At 51.3% G+C, this 17,686-nt stretch overlaps 1 long non-coding RNA gene across 3 annotated transcripts; it reads left to right on the top strand.

Moving 5' to 3' along the window:
• Positions 1–54: 54 nt before the first annotated feature.
• On the top strand, positions 55–10,706 carry LOC109578641 (uncharacterized). Of its 3 annotated transcripts, XR_011564095.1 has the most exons (4): positions 55–404; positions 485–620; positions 3,631–3,947; positions 7,570–10,706. It is a non-coding gene; the product is annotated as an uncharacterized lncRNA (long non-coding RNA). The 3 variants fall into 3 exon arrangements; XR_002183716.2 differs by lacking the exon at positions 7,570–10,706 and having other exon boundaries at positions 3,631–3,977; XR_002183715.2 differs by lacking the exons at positions 485–620; positions 7,570–10,706 and having other exon boundaries at positions 3,631–3,977.
• The last annotated feature ends 6,980 nt before the right edge of the window (positions 10,707–17,686 follow it).

Here is a 17,686-nt window from a genome sequence, read left to right as displayed (position 1 = left end):
CGCCGCCTAGCCTGGGCTCGGGTCAGCAGCAGGCGCAACCCGTGTGGCCAGACCGGCTCATTAGCATATGCCCGCCCGCCGCTTGTTAGCATAGCCCCGCCCTCCAGCCGCGATAGGTCGCTGGAGGGGGCGGGGCCTCGGGGCGCGCGGGAGCAGACGGGGCGGGCTTATATTAACAGTCAATACGCCAGGTGTGAGGACGCCGGGTCAGAGCTCCCGCAGGTCTAGAGTTTGGTCAGGAGGGGGTCTCTTATCTCCTCTCCCGTCCTTCCTTATGTTATGACCACCTGGAGTCCTGGTGGAACCGCCCCTACGTCACCAAAAGGGCTCTCAAGAAGAGTCGTTCACGCCTGAGCCAGAAAGTCGTCGGTGCCAGGGATCCCTGCTCCCCGGTTCGCCCTCCCGTGAGTCCTCTCATCTAACTCACCCCCTGCCCTCTCTGACCTCCCGGCTCATATTCACTCCCTCTCCCTGCTTCACACAGCTGAAAGCACCAAGTGTTGCGTGGCCTGACCCACAGGAAAGTCCGGATACCTCCAGTTATCATTGTAACCATCACTGCACCTGCCCAGAGGTCCTGAGTGGTTTACCCGAGTGTGAATCCTGCCTGGACACGCGGGGTCCGTACCAGTGGTGAAGGGGAAAGGAGAGCCGTGGTCACCCTCCCCTGAACACCCCCTAGGCAGCCCATCGGTCTGGGCCCCCTCCTCTCACAGACCCTGTGGTCCAGCTTGTGTTCTCGTTTCTAAAGGCCCTGTTCTCACCCAGAAGAGACAAACTAGGCCGTTTGGTCTGAGGCATTTCACACCTGTCACCTCACTGGCGCCTCTAACAACCTTCAGGGTGGGTTCTTACCCCACATCAGAGGGGCCACCAGAATCCACAGGCAAGGAAACACCCAGGGCCGTCTCTGCTGGCAGTGGTGGCGAGGCAGTCGGTGAGGGCTGGAGGCAAATGTTAACCTCCCTTGACTTTGCGGAGGGTGTGGTCTATGTTAAGTCACAGGCAGACCAAGGGAGGATGTGGTCAGTTGGGGGCTGAAGGCTTGGACAAGGCTCCCCACACACTTTCTTCCAGCCCATGGCAGGGTCACACAGCTCCCTGAGCAAATGGCAGTGCCCTGAGGGCCACTGGGACCGCTTCAGGTGCTGAAATGGTTACCCAGGCTGGTCACAGGCCAGCCCTTCCACCCACCACGTCCCCTGGACAGGTTCCCTCTGTCCCTGCCAGTCACCACATGTTCCCAGGAGCCCCAGCGACCCTGCACCACTTCCTCCCTGCTGCTCTCTGCAGGAAGTGGATTCTCCCTACCCACCTCTCCCAAATTCTGGGGAGGTGGGTCCTCACGTGCCCACCTCAGCCTGCCCTCCTCTGGAGAGAGGGCCATCTCTAAATGGTCCTTTTGGAATCCTTGGCTCAGTGAATTATCCTTCATGTGCCTGTCTGACTTCTCCTCTGGCCTCTGGGCCCTGAGGCGAAACTGTGTCCTGGAGTATCTGAACCCCCACACTGGGCACCCAGGGACTTGGGGGACACACTGTGGGGCTAGGGGTGGGAAGCAGGGCCTCCTCTCCCTTGGAGCCTCCTCGCTTCAGGTGGTGATTTAGTCGCTCAGTCATGTCCAACTCTTTGTGACGCTATGGACTGTAGCCCACCAGGCTCCTCTGTCCATGGGATTCTCCAGGCAAGAATACCGGAGTGGGTTGCCATTTCCTTCTCCAGGGGATCTTCCCGACCCAGGGATCAAACCTGGGTCTCCTGTATTGCAGGCAGATTCTTTACTGACTGAGCTAAAACAGACATCTGAATTGATCCTTCTCTGCCACTAATTCCATGAATGACCCTGGGCAAGTCTGTGTCTTACGGAGAATCTGTCTGTAAAATGTGCTCAGTGTATTGCTCATTCACTTCAATCGTGTCCGACTCCTTGTGACCCCATTGACTATAGCCTGCCAGGCTCCTCAGTCCATGGGATTCTCCAGGCAAGAATACTGGAGTGAGTTGCCATGCATGAAACTCACTAGGGGATCTAGAGAGGAGGGGATCTTCCCAACCCAGAGATCGAACCTGGGTCTCCTGTGTCTTCTGCATTGCAGGATAGCAGGGACTTAGAACCAAGAGTGTTTCAAGTTCCAGGACCCTAAGACAGGGGATCCCCTGGAGAAGGGAAAGGCTACCCACTCCAGTATTCTGGCCCAGAGAATCCATGGACTGTGTAGTCCATGGGGTTGCAGAGCTGGATACGACTGAGTGACTTTCACTTTCTTTACTCATTGAGCCACCTGGAATGGGGAAGTTGAATTCAGTGATGTCTTAGGGTCCTGCAACTTGAACCACTCTTGGTTCTAAGTCCCTGCTATCACCATTCCAGCTCACACTCCCATGCTCCTCCAACCTCCTGTCCCAGGAGAAAATCTAAGAGTAGTGTTCTGTGGCTCAAAAGACTTTCCCCTGGGGGCTTCCCTGGTGGGCCAGTAGTTAAGACTCCATGCTGCCACTGCAGTTCAATCCCTGGTCGGGGAACTAAGATCCTCCATGCTACACAGCATAGCCCAGAAAAGAAGCTTTCTTCTGAGCTAGTTCTCACTAAGGTGGGTTATCTCCTTTACTTCATGCCTCTCTCTTTGCCTAGACATTAGTTGGCTCTCCACAGGCACCTGTACCCCATCTCTGTCTTCCTGAGGCCTGAACACCGAAAATATAATCTCTCTGCACATAATTCAAAACAAAACAACACTGCAGGAAATAAAAGGAAGTCCACAATAAATGAGACCCTACTTGATAGCATGGAGAGCTATATTCATTATCTTGTAATAACCTGTATCAGAAAGGAATCTGAAAAAGAATATATGTGCGTATGTATATGTATATTTTATTGTTGTTTAGTTGCTAAGTCCTGTCCGGCTCTTTTGCAACCCCATGGACTGTAGCCCACCAGGCTTCTCTCCATGGGATCTCCCATGCAGAATACTGGAATGGGTTGCCATTTCCTTCTCCAGGGGATCTTCCCGACCCAGGGATCGAACCCAAACCTCTTGCACTGGCAGGGAGATTCTTTACTTCTAAGCCACCTCGGAAGCCCGTGTGTGTGTGTGTGTGTAACTCAATCACTTTGCTGTACACCTAACAATCTAATACAAACTGTAAATCAATTATGCTTCAAGTAAAAAACCAAAAACCAACTTGACTCCCAAAATACAAAACAGTTACCCAAATGAATTTTGGGAAAAAAAATTTAAAAATTCATTTATTTGAATTTAAAAAATGTAGTCCACAAATTCTGACTTCTCCCATGATGACATCTTCAATTTTAAAAAATGTGTGTATCAATTACTAAAACTTAAAAAGTGTTCTAATGCCTTAACCTTGCTGCGGCCTTGGATATATGCCTCATTCACCTTGTCTAGTCTCCTCCAACCTATCTGTTGACTGTTTAAAAGGAGTTTTCTTTTTGGCTGTGTCACGTGGCCTGTGGGATCTTAGTTCCAGACCAGGGACTGAACCCGCACCCTCGGCAGTGAAAGCTCAGAGTACTAACCACTGGACTGCCAGGGGAGTCCCTGTGTCCAACACTTTTGAAACATCATCTCCAACCTACTGAAGTTAGGTGTCACTATGTTCATTTTACAGTTGAAGAGACAGGCTTGGAGAGGGGAAGCAGTCGCTCAAGGTCCCCAGCGGAGAAAAGACAGAGCCAGATCTGACTTGAGAAGTCCAGGTTCCTTCACCTGTGAGGCTGCCACCCAAAGCTCACCCATCCCAGAAGTGCCACTCCGGCGTCTTCCCCAAGTTACCACAACTCTTGTTCAGCTGCAACTGCAGTTTCATTCGGCCCTGGGTTCACATGCATGTGCCTCTCTTTCCCACTAGATGGCAGCGTCTCTGAAAGCAAGACTCATCTCACTCTCCACGGACCATATTCTTCTCCAGTGCAAATGTGGAAATGGGTATTTGCTGAATGAATGAGTTTATATCTATCTAGACTAAATGTGCTCTCCCTATCTATCCATCCATCCATCCATCCACATCCACACACATAGATAATATTTATTAAGTGCACATTATGAGCCTGTCCAGCCTGGCGTGCTGCGATTCATGGGGTCGCAAAGAGTTGGACACGACTGAGTGACTGAACTGAACTGAACTGAACTGATGAGCCTGTCCCAGCACTAAGTAGTTCGCTTAGTTAAAAAACATAAAAAGGCAAAGATCTGGCACTTTTATTTATTTATTTTTAGCCACACCTCGAGGTGGGATCGTAGTTCCCTGACCAGGGATCAAACCCATACCACCCGCATCGGAAGTATGGAATCTTAACCACTGGACCAACAGGGAGGTCCCTGGCACTTTTAATATCTATAGGGTAGGAAAATGGAAAATGACTACTTCAGGTACAGGGTTTAGCTCTAGGTGTTGAAAATATTCCAGAATTAGACAGTGGTGATATTTGCACAACTTTATAAATATACTAAGAGCCAGTGAAAAAGGGTACATGCGTGAGTGCTAAGTCTCTTCAGTTGTGTCCGACTCTTAGTGACCCCATGGACCGTAGCCTGCCAGGCTCCTCTGGCAATGGATACTCTAGGCAAGAACACTGGAGTGGGTTGCCATGCCCTCCTCCAGGAGGAGGTCTTCCTGACTCAAGGACTGAACCCGAGTCTCATGTCTCCTGCGTTGGCACTAGCTGATCACTGCATGGCCTGCATCACTAGCTGACTCCTGCACTGGTCACTGCATGGCCACGAGCACACCTGGGAAGCCCCGATGAGTGTATTATATTTCAGGAAAAAAAATTAGGTACTTTAATATATTTAATTTATATTTAAATATATTTAATATATTATTTAACTGACTGGTAATCTGCTCCACTGTGTGTGTGTGTGAGTGTGTTCGTATTTTCATTGCCATTTTACAGAAGGGGAAACTCAGGCTCTGGAAAGGGAAGTGATTCAGAGGTTGTTACGAGAATTAACCATAAATAGCTAATGTTTATGGAGCCTAAACTGCTTGGTCTAGGGTATCTTTCTAACAGTCCCATGACTTTCAACTCATTTTGTAGACAAGAAAAACAGGCTTTGCTGAAGGTCACGAGTAAAAAGAATGGGATTCAATCCCAGGCAATCTGATGGGGGAAGCCTGACTCCCAAATACCCAATTTCTCAAATGAAAAGGACTAACAGGGACTTCCCTGGTGGTCTACGCTCCCAATGCAGGGGGCCCAGGTCTGGTCCCTGGTCAGGGATCCCACGTGCGGTAACTAAGAGTTTGCATGCTGCAGCTGAAAGATCTCACATGCTGAAATGAGGATCGAAGATCCCACGTGCTGCAACTAAGACCCGGTGCAGACAAATAAATAAATAATTTTTAAAAAGACAAGCAATTGTTGGTGAGGATGCAGTGTGTGCAGAACCTCCTCCTCTGCCACCACCGCTGTGACTTGGCACAATCATTCTGGAAAACTATTAGTCAGTATCCACCAGAGCTGAACATCCGTGTACCTTATGACCCAGCAGTTCCACAGATATGTGCACATATGTGCACCAGAAGACATGTACAAGACTATTCAGAACAGCATTAGCCTTATTAGCTTGGTACTGGAAACAATGCAAATGTTTATCAACGGGCGAATGCATAAATATATCTCAGCGCAGACACATGACAGAGTCTTAACACAGCAAAGAGATGAACACTCTACTACCAAATGCAACCATATGGATGAATCTCACTGACAACATGCTGAGCAAAAGCAGCCTGACGTGGAAGTGTGGATGCTGTAAGGCTTCGTTTATATAAAGCTCCAAAACAGGCTGGTCTTCCCAGGTGGCACTAGTGGTAAAGAACCCGCCTGCCAATGCAGGAGACGTAAGAGATGCAGGTTCCCTGGGTCAGAAAGATCTCCTGGAGGAGGACATGGCAACCCACTCCAGTATTCTTGCCTGGAGAATCCCCGAGGGGCCTGGCAGGCTACAGTCCATAGGGTCGCAGAGTCAGACACAACTGACTCAGCAGACTTAGCATGCACTTACCAAAAGAGGCTAATCCCTGGTGTTAGGCTGTGGTTTAGCCTTGGGGTCACTAGAGGGGATCAAGAAGGGGCCACTAACATTTTGTCTCTTTATCTGGGCTCAGGAAACGTGCGTGTTCATTGTGAGTATTCACTGAACTGGACACTTATGAACAGTTTTTATATGGATGTTGAACTTACAAGTTTTTGAAAAGAGAGACTAAGGGACTTACCTGGAGGTCTAGTAGTTAAGACTCTGTGCTCCCAATACAGGGGGCCCGGATTTGATCCCTGGTCAGGGAACTAGATCCTGCATGATGCAACTAGGATCCTGGCGTGGCCACAAAAATTTTAAACAGACAGAGAGAGCTTAAGTTTGCATGTGCAGCCTCATGGAAGCCTGCCTGGCCTGGGAATGGACTGGGCATCTAGGTAGTGGCAGGAGGAGGAATCACTGAGTAAGTTGAGGGAATAGAGGATGGAGAGGTAGGTGAGAGAAAGAGGAGTCTTAGCTGGGTCTCTAACCGGTGGCAAGTTGGAAAGTCATTTCCCCTATCTGGGTCTCAGTTTCTGTATCTGAAAAATGGGTGAGCAAGTCACGAAGGGAAAATTGATAAATATGATAAATATTCCATCAAAGTGAGGAAGTTGGACTGAATGATTTTTCATATCAGAAGCACTCAATTGTTCTATCAAAAAATATGAGTCTCAGACTTCCCTGGTGGTCCCGTGGTTAAGAACCTGCCTTCAGGAGATGCAGGTTCAATCCTTGGCCAGGGAACTAAGATACTACATGGGGCAACTAAGTCTGTGTGCTGCAACTAAGACCCAACGCAGTCAAACAAATAAATCTTAAAAAAAATATATATATATATATATATGAGTCTCATCGTAGGAGGAATGAAAAAAGTCACTTCCCTTGGCAAAAATACACTTCTTGCTTACAGAATTTCTGCTTCTGTATTTACAGTTAGTGATATTACAAGTAAGGTCATATTATTATACTTTAAAAAATTTTTATTTGGCTGTGCCAGGTCTTAGTTGCAGCATGTGGGATCTAGTTCCCCGCCCAGGTATAGAACCCCTGTGTTGGGAGCACAGAGTCTTAGCTACTGGATGGCCAGGCAAGGCCCACTAGTACAGCTGGATGGTAGAGAGGAGAGGAACGCAGCCCCTAGTAGGGCAGGGAGCGGGTGGCTGGTGTGCAGGGCCAGCTGGGGGAGAGCGGGGAGGAAAACAGCGGCCTGTGGCAGGATCGGGGGGAAGGGGTTATCCGCCTAGAAATTTTCTTTTTCTTTTTGGCTGCACCTTGAAGCTTGTGGGATCTTAGTTCCCCAACCAGGGACTGAACCCAGGTCCTCGGCAGTGGGAGCTTGGAGTCCTAATCACTGGCTGGCCAGGGAATTCCCTGCCCAGAAACTTCTTTATCCAGCACTGTGGCTGCTTCCTTGGCAGCCAGAGAACACTGTTCCAGGCCAGGAGGAGGCAGGAATGCCATGGGCCAGATTACAAGCTTTTCCCCTCTTCTGCTGGCAGACCAATAACATGGGATTCTATTTTTGCAGGACCATTTGGCAAAATCTACTACATCAAAAATGTTGGTACTCTTTGACCCAACAAGTTCAACTGTAGGAATCTGTCCTATGAAATATCTCCATAAGTGTGCAAAGATGTACAAAGACGTTCCGGGCAGCACTGCTTATAATACTGAGAAACCAGAGAATGGATGAATAAATTCTGATAAATCTCTACCATGAAATACTATGTAGCTGTTAACAACCTCATGTGTAAAACAGGGATAATAATAGGATCCGTCTCTCATAGTTTTCATGAGGATTTAGTGAATTAATACCTGTAAAATGCTTCCATAGTAATGCTAGCTGTAGAAATAAGGAAAGATGCAATGTTGATTAAAAAAGAAATGAGAAATGTGATCCCATTTGAGTAAATTAACAACAGTAAACACACATTAAAAAAGAAGAAAAGTCTGGACATACAAGTATCATATGATGACACTGGTGGTCTTTAGTGGAGGGTAGGGTAATGGAGACATTTATTTTGTAAATCTCAATAAATTTTTAAGTAATACCTGTGTATTGCTTTTGAAACCAGCGGGGGGGCGGAATCCTCCAAAACAGTAAAGGAAACAAGAGGAGATAGTGGAGTAGAAGACGGCATGAGAGGGACCTCCTTGGTGAACCAGTGGCTAAGACTCTGGGCTTCCAGTACAAGGGGCCTGGGTTTGATCCTTGGTCAGGGAACTAGATGCCACAACTAAAATCCTGCATGCTGTCAAATAAATACTAAAATATAAAATATATATGGCATGAGAAACCCCCTCCCCTCTTCTTGAGGACCCGGAAGTCCAGAGATCAAAGCCACCCAAACAGGCTCCCTGGGGAATTAAGGGCCCGGGTTTGATCCCTGATTGGGGAATTAGGATCCCACAAGCTTCGAGGCATGACCCTTCAAAAAAAGAAAAGGCTCACTGTTTTGGCTGATCAGACACTGCGGGGTGCAGCTTCCCACACAGCTTGTCTGACACTTTATTCTCATTCTGGACCCCATGGGGACATCTCTTTAGGGCACAAGGACGGGAGGTTGGCTCATGGGGGAGGCTGGGCCATCTTACACAAGCCGTTTGCCCTCTCTGGGCCTCAGCTGCCCTCCTTGCAACATGAGCAGAAGCAGCCCAGCCTCTTGGTATGTTGTGAACAGCTAGGGGAGCAGAATGTGCCACTGGCATCAGAGCAGAGTGAGGGAGGGGGGCCAGCCCGGAGCTGCTGCTTCACCAAGAAGAGCCGCTACGCCAAGAGTCTGTAAAAATGCCGACGGCTGCCATTTTTCAGTGGGCAGTTTGTACTCACAACACTGCTGACACCAAATGCGCGATGTCTTCTCCAGTTCTCCAATACCAGCTGGGTGTCCTCCAATTCAATTCAGCTCTGACATTGTCTACCCGGAGTTAGTGTCAGATCCCACAAGTTAAGGGCTCGGTCCCGCAAGCCTGCCTTCGCTTCAGACACGGAAGTACTGACCGACTGGCTATAAACAGGGGGATCCTTGACCCCTGACTGAGGTTCCATCATTTGTTAGAAAGGCTCACAGGACTCAGGAAAGCTCTTATATTTTGCAGTTCTTCGTAAAGGAGAGAACTCAGGAGACGTGAATGGAAGAGACGCATAGGGCAAAGTATGGGGGCAGGGGGTATGCGGAGCTTCTATGCCCCCGCCTGGTGCACCACTCCCTGCAGTACCCCAACCCAGAAGCTCTCTGAACTCCTTCATTTAGAGATTTTTATGGAGGTTTCATTTCATAAGCACGATTGATTAAATTGCATAACCCTGGGGACTTGCTGGCACTCCAGTGGCTAAGACTCCAAGCTCCCAATGCAGGAACCCTGGGTTTGACCCCTGGTCGGGGAACTAGATCCCCACAGGAACTAGACTAAAGATCCTGTGTGCCACAACTAAGACTTGGGTGCAGCCAAATAAATAAGTAGAAATGAAAATAAAAACAAATCATTAGCTCTTGATGGTTGAACTCAATCTCCAGCCCCTGTCCCCCCAACACAACCCTGGAGCTGAAATTCCAACTCTCTAACCATGCCTTGATCTTCCTACTGACCAGCTCAAAACTGTCTAGGGGCCACTAGTCATCTATTAGCATACAAAAGACTCTGAAGTTTCCAGGGGTTTTAGGTGCTGTGTGCTAGAAACTCGGAGACAAAAACCAGGTATATCTGTTTCCCAGTGGACCACAACCAGGCCTCCCAGTGGCTTGCCAGGCTCTGAACACTGGGTCTCCTGTCTAAGCAACACTCAGCCACGTGTCACCTGGGGCTGATGGCCCCCAGTTTATGGAGCACGCCTGGCTTGGAGTTGTTTGTTTACATGTGTTAGAGAGAGTAGGACGGTTGTTCCAGGTCGTACAGTTAATGAGCAGTGTCACCTGGATTTGAACCCGGTGTGTCCGATGCCAGAGTCCCAGTGTGTCTTTCCACTGGGCTGCTTGGAGGCACTGAGGGCTGATCTGACCTCCTGAAAACATCAAGTAGCAGAAGACGCACATACCAGGGTGGAAGGGGCAGCCGGCACACAGTAGGCGCTTTGTGAATACTTGCTGAGTCAACAAAGGATTGGCAAGTCCTTCTCCCCACACTCTCCAGGGTTCAGGGTGTCATCAGCTGCAGAAGACTCATATCCATGATCTAGAAGATTGTAGGTCAGCGAGGGCCACAGACCTCGTGTTACTCAGAGGGAGAGTGGGGATTGGTTGGGCTCAGGGGCTGTCTCAGACCACTGGCATGGTGCGTCAGTGACCATGCCAGGCCTCTTCCCCGCCAGCTCTGGAACCTTCATGCTGCATCACTGGAGTCTCGCAAGAGCAGGCTGGGAGAAGTAGAATGGGGACAATTCCACAGAGGAGGAAAGAGAGAGTTGGAAAGCAGGTGTGCAAACTCCTTCTTTGTACATTTCTGGCCACCTGTGTGTACCAAGTTGAAGTCTTGGTGTGGCCCAGGGTCAGTCCCTGGAGAGTAGAAAGGGGGGTACCTTGGAGGGGTGGAATCACCATCAAGGCCGAGACCTTCCTGGCCCCTCAGATCCTTGCCTGGCTGGGAAACATTAGGGCCAGAGGATGCCCAGCCCGTCTGGGGCTCCCTGGCCCAGAGCTGTGGACGGTGGTGCCCAAGCTGCGCCTGATCTGTGACTTTGGGCCCCGCTCTGAGTGCGATCCCTGTATAAGGAGCGAGTGCTTTGAGCACTGGTTTCTCATCTTTAAAATGGGTGTGGCAGGACGTCCCTGGTGGGCCAGTGGTTAGGACTCTGGGCTTCCAATGCAAGGGATGGAGATTCAACCCCTGGTCAGGGAATTGAGATCTCATGTGCCGTGTAGCCAGGTTGATAAAATAAAAATAAAATGGGTGTGTGATATGATGTTATATTTAACCTTAGGGGGTTGTTGTGAGGATCAAATGAAGTGAGTGACAGCCAGTGGTCGGCACTGATAAGTGTGGTTTCCTTCTTCGTTCCCTCTCTGCCTCTCCCACCCCTGCCCTTTGTTTTTTCCTTCCTTCCTAGCCAACACCTCTGGGCATGGTGTTAAAGAACTAGGTGCTCCAGGACACAGAGAACAACCTCCACCAGGGGACCTGGGGATGGAAAAAGCCTTGTCAGACCAGCTGTGGACGGGTGACAGACAGCTCAGCCCTGCCCAGAATCCCCGGGCCCCTCCAGTGCTGGGGAGCTCTGGGAGTCACACCAGCTGTGGCCCCTCACCAGCTCCATCAGGGCTTCAGGCCCCTGGACTGACATAGAAAGGGTGTCCCAGGGAGGCACATTTTTCACCCAGAGTCTTACAGCCAATGGGGTCCCTCAGCAGCTGACCATTACCTGCCCACCAACCTGCCAGCTGACCACCAGAGCCAGCCAAGGGGATGCATCGCCTACTTATTGGTGCCAGGCCCTGCCGGAGGAATGCCCTGTTCCTTCCTGCTGGGGTCGGCCAGGGTCCCCTATGCAAGGTCAGCTCGTGTGCATACGAAGTCGCTTCAGTCGTGTCTGATTCTTTGCGACCCCATGGACTGTAGCCCACCAGGGTCCTCTGTCCTTGGGATTCTCCAGGCAAGAATACTGGAGTGGATTGCCATGCCCTCTTCCAGGAGATCTTCCTGACCCAGGGATCAAACCCACAGTCTTCTTCATCTCCTGCATTGGCAGGTGGGTTCTTTACCACTAGCACCACCTAGGAAGCCCTAAGGTCAGCTCAGAAAGGAGAGACAATAGGAGTTGCCTCCTGTCCCTGTATCTCAGGAGGAGGAAAGACAGATGGGGAAATGGATGCGGTGGGCACAGGCCATGAGGACACCTACGAGCACCCATGAACACACCCCTTCTAGTGTGCTGCGTTTTGAATACAGAACACACACACACTCACGTTGCCCAGCAGTCCGGGTAAGAATGCTTAGACCCAGGTTATAGATGAGCAGAGTCATCTATAGATGAGCAGAGAGGACAGGGTCACCTGGAGAAAAGTCAGAGGCAGCAGGGGGAATAGAAGCTTTGGAATTAGGCTGCCTGAGTTTGAATCCCAGCCCTGCCTGACTTTAAGCCAGTGCCTTGACTTTTCTGAGCCTCTGTTTCCTCATCGGTAAAGTGGATAGAATACCCTTTCCATCTCAGGTTATTAGAAAGAAAGAAACAGCGACAGAAAAGCCCCACACAGTGCCCAGCACACAGTAGGTGCATGCCTGTCACACAGTAGGTGTACAAGAAATTTTGGTTCCTGCCCCGACTCCCAGCTCCCTTGAGTCTCCTTCCTCTGCTTCACATCCGAGCCCAAATCTCTTCCTCAGCCCTGATCAAGGAGTGAGAATTGACCTAAAGATGGCTTCTGCCAGCCTGACAGCTCCAAAACCTGTTTTTGCCCATCACAGGGCCAGCAGCAGGGTCAAGGGCAGCCTCAGAAGGAGGACCCTGGGAGGGGAGTCTGAGTGTTTTCGCAAGTGAGGTCATGGAGCCTCCAAAAAGCCGCCCCTCCCACTTCCATTTGCCGGTGCTTATTACCATCCACCTCAGTTTACAAAAGTCACGTGCACCCGTATCAGACAGTTTCATTCACAGCATTCCAGGACCCCAGGTGGGGCCCTGACCCCAGCTCCCAGCAGCCCTCTCACCTAGGCCCAGGTTGAGTCCTGATCCCCGCCCGAGCCCTGAGCCCAGGTCTCAGATAGACTGTGTCCTTACAAGGGTAATACATTGGTCACCTGATACAAAGAACTGACTCATTGGGAAAGACCCTGACGCTGGGAAAGATTGAAGGCAGGAGGAGAAGGAGACGGCGGAGATGGTTGGATGGCATCACCGACTCAATGGACACGAGTTTGAGCAAGCTCCGGGAGTTGGTGATGGACAGGGAGGCCTGGCGTGCTGAAGTTCAGGGGGTAGCAAAGAGTCGGACACAACTGAGTGGCTGAACTGACTTAGGGGATAAGGGGGGGTGTGGAGGGGCACAGTCAGAAGAGTCACCCTCACAAAAGAGGGAACTCCTGGCTGCCACATCTCAGAGCTCCTCAGTGGGATTCTCCCTCTCCTCCAGGAGCCGTCCCTGCCCTGAGGCTGAGGCGCTAAGCCTCCCTAGGGTGGGCCTGAGCCCACTGCTCAGGTTCCCAGACCTGAGAGTCCCAGCCCCCTCTTCTGAGGATCTGAGCAGGTGTTGAGAGGATCTGGGTAAGATAGAGGCAGGGGCTAGATCCTTGGCCCCGTCTGCCACCTGATTCAGCTGAGCCTCCAACATCATCCCCCTTGGCAAGGACCAGACCCACCTGGCTTGGAGGGGGCTGCCCGGTCCTCTGAAGCGGCCCCAATTTATTCTGTCCCTGTTTCTATACCATTGGCCCAGGAACAAGCCTCCCTAAGTCCCAAGAGGGAGAGCCAGGCCCAGAAAAAGGAGGTAACGTGCCCAAGGTCACACAGCCAGCCACAGACAAGAGACCAGGCCTGACTCTGGCTTCCTGACCCTGCAGGTGGACTCAGCAGACCTGGAATGGGGGCAGGGTGGCTGGGGAGCCGGTGGGAAGCTCCTTCTCACGTCGGTAGGAGCCAGCATGGGTGCCTTGCACCACTTGCCTGGCTCCTGCCTGTTGGCTAGAAGCCTGGTGGCTGGGAATCCACACGGCTTCTCCCTGTCCAGCCAGGAGAAGTCTGGGTCCTTGTCCCTGACCCACCGGCCCACCTGGAACCAGCTTCTCTACAGGCACCCACACCTGCCCAGGGCAGGGGGCGACAATAGGGAGGAAGGTCCTTCCTCTTGCTTCCTGGCCCACACTCAGCTCCCTGGAGAGTCCCCTGGGCACCTGACCTCTCCCCTCATCCTCACCCCTGGCCGGAGATTCAGTCCCACCCAGCTGGTGGGACTGAGACAGCGGGGAGCCTGGGAAGCACGATGAATTCTTCTCCGATTCTTGATCTCGAGCCTTCTCTAGGGTATGAAATTGCCTCCTTCTCGAGGCAGCTGAACTTCAGGGAGGCAGGCAGGTTCGCGAGACTATTAACCCCTAATGCTCGGCAGAGCCATAGGAGCGCCCCTCCCTCTTTGACAGGTGGGGAGACTAAGGTCCGCGTGAGCGAGGCTCCGACTCCCCTAGGGCTAAGCACCTGTCCCCCCCTGCCCCTCCATACCCCTTACTTGGATTCCGCGCTATCTGCGGGCGGGGTGGCGCCCAGCCAGGGCCACCGGGTCTCCCCGGGCGGCGTCGGGGGCGCACGCGGGATGCTCGGGGCCGCGGCCGCTGCCTCTCGGTGTCTTCTCTACGCCGGCGGCAGAGGGCTCTGTGCACTGCGCTGCGTCCCCGGCCGGGCTTTTAGCAGTGGGTGTGGACTCTGGCACTGCCGGGGCCCCCGCCCTCCCCGCCTGCTTGGGATGTCCTTTGCCCCTTGATCCGGTGCCTCCTTCTCTCCTTAGCACGTGGGTGGCAGCCGCTCACCCAGCTGGCGGGCCGTGGGGCAGCTGTGGCCCGGGCTATGGGCTCAGGCGCCTGCCACTCCCCGTCTGCGACCCGCTCGTGCCTGATCACCTTTAACCACCCCCACCCCACCCCACACACCCCCTCCCCCGGCTCCGCGGGGGCTTGGTGCCCGGCGCCCAAATCTAGGGCTGGGTTGGAGAGAGGAGGAGCCACAGGTGTGGAGCCAGGCCCAGGTGGGCAAAGGCAGCGCCTGGGAGGCCGCAGTTACACTCTGAGCCCCAGCCCCTCTTAGCTCTCTTGAGTTCCCATCAGGCTATCTGAGCACCATTCATTCCCCTGGAAGCCAGCTCCATGCGGTGTTGGGTTCCGACCACCTCCGTCTCTGATTTCCCTTCACCCTTAGGATCCCCACTCCCATTCCTTCAGAGCAGCCCTCCCCTTCTCACACCCCTACCCCTTACTTCCCTAATCTCCTCCTCCACAGCCTCTACCTCCTTAAGCTCCGGTTCCTCCTGGAACCTCTTTCTGACATCTTTTCCCGCTGGGTCCCTGTGTCTTTCTATGACCCTGCCCTCTCCCGGAACCACTCCCCACCTTCTATGCTCATCCTTGAGGCTCTGTCCTCCTCCCTGAACCCCACCACTTTCCTGAATCCCCTTCCCTCATCCCCCCTTGCCTCCTAGGGCCCACTGATCTCCCCTTGTGTGACCTCCCTTTCTGGGTCCCTACATTCCTCCTGATTCTTAGCATTCATTCCACAAACACCCTGGACACTCACAGGGTAGCAGCCCAGAGAGACGACAGGGACAGGCCAAAAAGTATTCATAAATAAGAAATATTTTTTAAGTTCGAGTATGTCTCATGCACTATTTAGGGTATGTGTGTGCTTGCATGCTAAGTCACTTCAGTCGTGTCTGACTCTGTGTGACTCTATGGACTGTAGCCCGCCAGTCTCCTCTGTCTATGGGATTCTCCAGGCAAGAACTGGAGTGGGTTGCCACGCTCTCCCCCAGGGGATCCTTCCCCTCCCAGGGATTGAACCCGCGTCTCTTATGTCTACTTGCATTGGTGGGCAGATTCTTTACCACTAGCGCCACCTGGGAAGCCCTCTTTCAAAGCTAGTGGAGGTGATGGAATTCCAGTTGAGCTATTTCAAATCCTGAAAGATGATGCTGTGAAAGTGCTGCACTCAATATGCCAGCAAAGTTGGAACACTCAGCAGTGGCCACAGGACTGGAAAAGGTCAGTTTTCATTCCAATCCCAAAGAAAGGCAATGCCAAAGAATGCTCAAACTACCGCACAATTGCACTCATCTCACATGCTAGTAAAGTGATGCTCAAAATTCTCCAAGCCAGGCTTCAGCAATATGTGAACTGTGAACTTCCTGATGTTCAAGCGGGTTTTAGAAAAGGCAGAGGAACCAGAGATCAAATTGCCAACATCTCTGGATCATGGAAAAAGCAAGAGACTTCCAGAAAAACATCTATTTCTGCTTTATTGACTATGCCAAAGCCTTTGACTGTGTGGATCACAATAAAGTGTGGAAAATTCTGAAAGAGATGGGAATACCAGACCACCTGACCTGCCTCTTGAGAAATCTGTATGCAGGTCAGGAAGCAACAGTTAGAACTGGACATGGAACAACAGACTGGTTCCAAATAGGAAAAGGAGTACGTCAAGGCTGTATATTGTCACCCTGCTTATTTAACTTCTATGCAGAGTACATCATGAGAAACGCTGGGCTGGAAGAAACACAAACTGGAATCAAGATTGCCAGGAGAAATGTCAATAACCTCAGATATGCAGATGACACCACCCTTATGGCAGAAAGTGAAGAGGAACTAAAAAGTCTCTTGATGAAAGTGAAAGTGGAAAGTGAAAGAGTTGGCTTAAAGCTCAACATTCAGAAAACGAAGATCATGGCATCCGGTCCCATCACTTCATGGGAAATAGATGGGGAAACAGTGGAAACAGTGTCAGACTTTATTTTTTTGGGCTCCAAAATCACTGCAAATGGTGACTGCAGCCATGAAATTAAAAGACGCTTACTCCTTGGAAGGAAAGTTATGACCAACCTAGATAGCATATTGAAAAGCAGAGACATTACTTTGCCAACAAAGGTCCGTCTAGTCAAGGCTATGGTTTTTCCAGTGGTCATGTATGGATGTGAGAGTTGGACTGTGAAGAAGGCTGAGCGCCGAAGAATTGATGCTTTTGAACTGTGGTGTTGGAGAAGACTCTTGACAGTCCCTTGGACTGCAAGGAGATCCAACCAGTCCATTGTGAAGGAGATCAGCCCTGGGATTTCTTTGGAGGGAATGATGCTAAAGCTGAAACTCCAGTACTTTGGCCACCTCATGCGAAGAGTTGACTCATTGGAAAAGACTCTGATGCTGGGAGGGATTGGGGGCAGGAGGAAGAGGGGACGACAGAGGATGAGATGGCTGGATGACATCACTGACTCGATGGATGTGAGTCTGGGTAAACTCTGGGAGTTGGTGATGGACAGAGAGGCCTGGCGTGCTGTGATTCACGGGGTCGCAAAGAGTCAGACACGACTGAGCGACTGAACTGAACTGAACTGTCTAACAAGAGGGAGCATGGATGAGTCTTTAATGACTCTGGCACAGGTCAGGCTGGGATCGGGGCTGGGATAGAGTGGGCTGGGAAGGAAGGATGGATTCTGCCTGTGCAGGAGGAGGTATGTGCTGAGCCAAAAGGATGGGTCTGTTCTTCAATAGCTTTAGGATAAGGCATTGAGAGGAAGGCATTCTGGGTGGTGGGACATCTAGGGCAAAAGCAGGAGAGGTGCAGAGATGCAATGTGAGACTGAGGAATGGTCAAGAGTCTGGCATGACTGGAAGAGGATCTAGAGGTTGAGTATGAGATGGGCAAAAGGAAAAAGGAAAAAAGAGGAACACAGGCATTAGACAAAGTAATGTAGTCTCCATCTGGGAGAGGATAGGGAGCTGTAAGTTTCCATCAAAGGCAAGACTGGTCAGATTTGCTAGAACTAGAGGGAGGCAGTGGAGGGCCAGAAAGGGGTGGGGAGCTCAGCCCAGGAGTGGTCAGTCCGCCTGAGCTGGGCGAGGACCACACAACCGTCTTGGGGAGGTGGGTGGAGGATTTACCCAGCAGAAGGGACTGACTGTCACTTGACCAAAGTTCTTGGGCCTCATTCAAGATTCTAGATTCAGCCCCAGAACAGATTCTT

Source organism: Bos indicus, chromosome 25, assembly GCF_029378745.1.
Source record: "Bos indicus isolate NIAB-ARS_2022 breed Sahiwal x Tharparkar chromosome 25, NIAB-ARS_B.indTharparkar_mat_pri_1.0, whole genome shotgun sequence".
Taxonomy (NCBI): domain Eukaryota; kingdom Metazoa; phylum Chordata; class Mammalia; order Artiodactyla; family Bovidae; genus Bos; species Bos indicus.
Note: the sequence above shows the minus strand (reverse complement) of the source record. Positions and strands in the feature narration are given on the sequence as shown.